Here is a 6,592-nt window from a genome sequence, read left to right on the forward strand (position 1 = left end):
AACATGGTAACTTATATTAATTTACCTTAGGAAAGTTGTTGGATTTTGTTTCTGTTTTTAAACTGTTATTTCCCACTGTGATCATTTTGCTTTGAGCACGTGGCTTGCCAGTGATATTATCTTGCAGATGTTAGACCACAGAATTGAATTCAGAATTCTGGGCAGCATTAGTGTAGCTATATCAACTTTTTTTTTTTACCTTAGTATTTTATTGTTAGTTTTTGTAATAGCAGACAGAAAAAAAAAACCTGGAACGCTTCATGGATTTTCATGTCATCTTTGTGCAAGGCCATGCTAATCTTCTCTGCGTTTTTCCAATTTTAGCATACGTGCTGCTGAAGCAAGCACAGACATTAGCATCTATAATAATAACATTACATGTAGAAATGTTAGATTCATTTGGAGCTAGGTGTTACTTAAACACGATGTAGCAAAAAAATAAAATACATATTCATAGATGTAACTGTCGACCTGGTTTGCAATTGCTAAAATACTGTTTTTTATTTTATTTGTTTGTTCATTGTCCTGAGTTCAGAACTGTCTTTTCAGTTCTAGTTGCCAGTCATGCTATGTAACAAAGGCTAGAGTGTCCTGTTAAGAAGCACCAGATATACAAAATCATTTATTATGATGGTAAAACACGGTGCCAGGGCTGAGGCCCTGCACATGTGAATAATGTATTGTTTGTTTGCTGTACAAATAAAGTTGTATTTGGATTTGGCAGGGGTGGGGTTAATTCCATTCCTGCCAAATCCGTGTGCGGAACATGGCTGGGTCCCGAGTGATTATTTGATGGTCAATCAAGCCCCAGCCACATGTAAAAGAGGAGCAAGATCTCTTTGTTAGAGAGTTAGTTTAGGGGAAAGGCTGAGAGCAGCAAGTATATTAAAAAGTTTGAGTGAAATGGAGGATCTTTAAGCACTGCACAATAAAAAATAAAAAAAAAACTCTTGTGTTTTGCAAAAGAAGTCAAAGACCCAGTTTAACTAAAATTCATATTGGCTCAGTTCCTCCTTCAGTCTCATGGGGTTTGGAAGATTTCCAAATCTGATGAGGGCACAATTTATTTTACGAATATAAAAACATATATTTAACTTCTAGTTGTGAATAATATGTGCTCCTGATTTAAGCACACAGTCAGTGGTGACTAGCTTTCCATGGCTTTTTGTCAAAGAAAGTGCCTATTTACACATACCATGTAAGAGCTGAAACTGAAAAATGAAAGCTAAATTGCACCCCCAACATGCACTCTGAAAAATACACATTAAAAGACTTTCAACATCTCAAACATAAAACAGAATTTACTGCAGATTTTCAACCAAAACTTCACTGAAGGAACTAGAGGTGGTAATCATATAGGACTGTACACTTATACACTTATAGATAGATTTAGGACAGGGGGAGAGTCCACAATAGGCTACCTACCCATGTTGTTGAGGCAGAATCACTTGGATCTTTTATAACCCAACTTGACAAAGTTCTAAGATAAATCAGCAACTAGGAACCAGACAAGCTTAGATGGGCCAAATGGCCTCCTCTCAGTCATACATTTTCTGTTGTATTTTTAGAGACCATCAAAATGCAACTTAAATGTTTTTTTGTAAAATGCCCCCTGCAATGATAATTGTATAAATTAAATGATAGACCAGACACTACATATTTTGTAGGTGTTTATAAAAATGTGATTCCAAGAAATTGTATCATCACAATTCATTATAGGAAATGACTAGCCCAAGTGTTGTTCTCCTCCACAGGTTAAGTAAAGTCGTTCATAAATGAAAAAGACTGCATGTACAGCACTGTGAGGATTACATGTGGATGCTAGCTCTTTAAATAACTTCTGCATTTAACAGGTCTATCCTCTATCTGCAGCTTGCAAGTGTCTGTCTTTTGTCTGTCTTTCACACTAAAAAAGAAACCCAGTGTCTATTCCAGTAAAAGTTAACACTGGGATTGACCCAGCAAGGGCAAGACTCTATTGAGTTGAGCACAGATGTGTCCATATCTCCACTTTTAAAAGTCATAGGGTCATAGGCGCCGGAGATGGGTGGGCCAATGGGCCACTTCCCAAGCACTTTTTAAACAGGGGGGGCCCTGCCCACCCACTTTTAACAGCGAGGGTGACAAGAAAAGAAATATATACTGTATATATTTTTTTAATACCTTGAATCTCATCGTTCTTCCAAAACACAATGGCACAGATAAGTGAAATAAATCCACAAATTAAGACGACACCGGAACTGTGTTGCTAGACAATAATTCTAACGTTTCGCTAGCTGTGCCGGCAGCTTCTACAGGTACATTGAAGCTCTTAACAAAGCCTATGGGAAAGAAAGAGTGCAGCGAAGCCCAGTTTATGTGTGGTAGCGAACGTTGCTACATTCGTCATCTTGTAACACTATAGAACTGTTGAAACATGTTGAAACATTTGTTACCATTTCATGTAATTTGTGTCCGAAGCAGTAAATAACTGTACTGTATATACTGTAATAGTATTGTTGTGTATATGTGTGCTTAATTTTATTATTATAATATAACTGCACTTGTAAAACTTGTACCCAAATAATAAAAATAGTTTCCAGGACTGCACACACATGTTGACAACTGAATCTCTGTTTTTTCTGTAAAATATCAACAGTGGCAAGAATGGTAAACCTAGAAGATCTGTGCACTGAAGGTTCAAAGACAGAGGAATCCACATGGAAGAGAAACATATGTCAGTGTATTTCAAAGCACTAAAAATATATCTCAAATATGTTGCAGTATATAAAGAGCAACCAGACTAATCCCAGGGCTTAAAGGAATGAGCTACAAAGACAGGCTGAAAGAACTGAACCTATTTAGCCTAGAACAAAGACATCTTAAAAGGAGTTGATATAGTTAACCCTAACCAATACTTTAAGTATAGTACAAAAACCAGGTCCACAGGACATGTGCACAGTTGGAAATTAAGTGGATAGACTTAGGATAGAGGGAAGGACATAATTCTTCATACAGCTACCTAGCCATGTGGTGTTTTTTATTTTTTATTCATTTTCCAGTTTGAAATGTCCAATTATTATTCAACCTGGCTCACCGCTGCAACCCCCGAACTAACTCAGGAGAGACGAAGGTGAGCACTCGCGTCCTCCGAAACGACTCCCGTCAGCCGTCCGCTTTTTTTCACTCTGCAAGCCCGCCATATATCCAGAACTTACAGCGTTGGAGGACCACTCAGTTCCGAATAGCGTACAGGCCAGCCTGCAGGCACCCGGCCAGCCACAGGGGTCGCTGGTGTGTTAGGGCAGGTATTGGGGTTAAATCCCAGCACTATTTACTGTTTAAGCCATGTGAGAATCTGAACTGTGGTATGTCTGATCTGATTGGAGGGGAACAAAAGCAACATGTGAGAATGTGGCCAGGTTAAATTGGATAATGTATTGCCAATTTAACCTGAGCACCTGTGTGTAATGGAATGGCTGGTCTAGCCAGCTAAACATGGGAAGTCAAGGAGAGGCTTGGGTGTGGTTTGCAATGCCTGACCCAGGGTTGTTTGGTGTTATTTTCTTAAAATAAAATTGTGCAACCCAGTGCTAAAACAAGGTGTCTGGGTACAGGGTTGCATTGTTTTGGGCAAGCAGTTCTGAACATACAGAGCTCTGTTCAATTAATATAAATGACAGTGAATCTAAATTCTGCTGCTATTTAGAACACTAAAATATCAATAGGACCCTTTTATGTTCAATGTTCTAAAAACAGCATCTCCAACAGCTCAGGGGTTCTTTGGTATTTTTGTCAACAGGGCTTTGTTTTATTTGTCGTTAATAATCAACACCAAGTGCATCACACTTACTCAGCTAGTCAACTAGTCATTTTCTTACTCATAGACGTCGAATCCTAAAATATATTGTTACAGTGCAGTTTTGTCAATCAATTAATGGAACAGTAAAGTATTTTTTTTATTGTGCATGTTATGTATATAGAGTTTTTTTTTCTTCTTTATATATACAGTTCATCATAGTAATAGAACCTTTGTGGATTTCGGGGGGTTGGAGCCGGGAATCCTCCCTTGTGTCACCCCGCTAAAATATCTGTCAGTCAACCTTTAATTACCTGTCAGTCACCCTATTTAAACCATTGCCAGCTTCCTTCCTAGTGGATTCTTACATTCGCTCTTCTCTCCTTGATAGTATTTCCTCTCAAAAAGTATTGCTAGCATGCCCGGAGTGGAGGCCATCTCTCCACCAGGACCACCAGAGGTTTCCTCCCACAAAAAAAAAAATATATATATATATATATATATATATATATAGAATTGTAATTAATCACTAACTTTCTTATCTAACTAACAATTTTCTCTCTTCTTTGCATTGGTGGAGCAGTTGCAGGGAGCTGGGGGTCCTCTTTTGGGGGCAAGTGAAGCACACTTCCCAACCTTAGAGGCTGACTATGTCGCTTCGCTCTCTGAGGAAGGTTGCCCCTGGCCCTCTGGCCCCCTGGCCCTCTTTATGTGTTTATTTCTTATTCTCTTTTCTAGCGCTTTTGTTCTTCCTGTGTAGATCGCGAGGCTCTCCATGCGGCCTCGGAGCGTCAGCAGAGTCTGACCTCTCTCGACTAGACGACTCATTAAGCCAGGGAGACCTTGGTTTCGTCCTCCTATCCTTCCTTAGTTTCTCCTTGGGGGAAGTCCTTGCTTCCCGGCCTTGGAGGTCGATCGGTTCGGCCTCACCTCAGCGAGGGCGGTTCTCCGAGTAGTCAAGGGGAAACCCCTATTCTGTTACTAAGTCACAAACACTTTGTCTTTATTCTAGTAGTCCCTTACGCAGGCCTGGCTCCTGCCTCGTGAATAGTTCTCGTCTGTCAGACAAAAAGATACTGGATCTGGGTTCCAGTGCAGTCCGGCACAAATTAACCCCTTTATCAGGGTCAAGGAAGTGGCTCGAAAAGAGCTAAGGTTGCCTACTTCTGTTTAAATGACTGATAGCAGCACCTCATGAGTGCTTTACAGTATATGCAATGACATTGTTTTACATGCAGGCACTGTTCCAACATAAATCAAGGAGATACATTTCGCTTTTGTTACTTTGGTTTTCTTGATGTTAATAAGACCTGGCCCAAACTAAACAAAAGATTATGAAATCAGCCTACCATCTTATGTTGCTGTAGAGTAAAAGCTGTGTGTGTGTGCCTGGTATAAGAACGGTTAAGATTTTGAGCTTTACTACTTTGTTTATAGCCATCGAAACTTGGCTCTCGTAGGCAGGCAGCTCGTGCCATTGTTTGTGATGGACTGGCCAGCAGCCAAGGCTGAAATAAATCAGCGCTGTCAGTCAACAGCAGCAGCGGCGTGCAGACAGGAGGAGACCAAGTTTCTGTTGTGAAATCCAAGTTCTAAAATATCCCTGATATTGCTGAATATAACCCTTCTACAATTCCTTCGAATTCGTAATTGCCAACACTGAGAGCTCTCAGCTAACATTAACTCACATTTCATTGACTTACTCTTTTTTTCTCTAAAGAAAAACGGAAAGTAAAATAAAGAGTTTGTTGCCTTTTTTTTTGTCTGGCAACGTTCCCAAATTCTCACATCCCGTATAAAAAACTAAAGCATATTGCCATGGCACAGAACAGTTGTGAATAACGTTTCAGTATTTTTGGAGTTTAAATGAAAAGGGCATGTTCAGTAAACAAAACTGAAAATGGTTATGAAGCAGGTTATTTGATCCATATGCTTACATCTATGTTTTAATATATATATTTAAAGCTGTAGTTATTAGTGCTGGCCTGACAGCGACACTACAGACATTAACCATGCCTATTTATGTTTTTTACCTCAGCACAAGCAGACATGTGAGCTTCCCTGAAGGTGCCCCAATACTGCCCCCCTCTAGGATCTCCATGACCGTAGCAATGTTACAAGTGCTGGTTTATGTGTTTCTAGTAAAATAAGTAATACGATGTTATATTATGTAACTAGATTTATGAAATATAATGCATGAGTGTTAAAACATTTATACTTTAAATACAGTAGTTAAAACATTAAATCCAGTATGATTTATTTTTCATTTTTCCATTTACAACCAACGTTTTAACTGCCACTGCCTTGATAACGGTGCAGGATCACCGGAATTAAAAGTTATAATTCAAATTGGATAAAACTGAGTTGCTTAGGTTGCTCTTTAACTATTTCAATAATGTACGTTTCTGCACCAGGGGGTTAGTTTTACCACCAGTTTGTTAACTTTAAACAAAATAAAATACAAAAACATTCAGCAACATATGCAGATATTACTATGTTTTCTGTCCAGCGCAATCTTCCCAGCATTGTCCCCCTTTTTTTGCCAGCACAGTTACAGCAGTAAAGTGACCTGCCTACTCTGCGCACATTAATCATCCCATTGACAGCTTTCTGGCCTGGTTAAATTACTGTACCCCCTGGCTAAATCTCCACACGGGGTCAGGACATCCCTGTAAAATACATTTAGCACCTCAGGGGATCTGTTCTGCCTAAACACTGTCTAATATATATTTATTTTAAAGCATTTAAAATTAAGATAGCTCAGTAGACCACATGGAAGTAATACTAAAATGTTTTTAGGCCTAAGAACAAAGA

At 39.1% G+C, this 6,592-nt stretch overlaps 1 non-coding gene across 1 annotated transcript; it reads right to left on the reverse strand.

Annotated features, from left to right (window-relative positions):
- Nucleotides 1-242: 242 nt before the first annotated feature.
- Nucleotides 243-348, reverse strand: LOC117425471 (U6 spliceosomal RNA). The gene has a single exon (XR_004548003.1). It is a non-coding gene; the product is annotated as a U6 spliceosomal RNA (small nuclear RNA).
- Nucleotides 349-6,592: the final 6,244 nt, after the last annotated feature.

This window comes from Acipenser ruthenus, chromosome 18, assembly GCF_902713425.1.
Source record: "Acipenser ruthenus chromosome 18, fAciRut3.2 maternal haplotype, whole genome shotgun sequence".
NCBI classification, from domain to species: Eukaryota; Metazoa; Chordata; class Actinopteri; order Acipenseriformes; family Acipenseridae; genus Acipenser; species Acipenser ruthenus.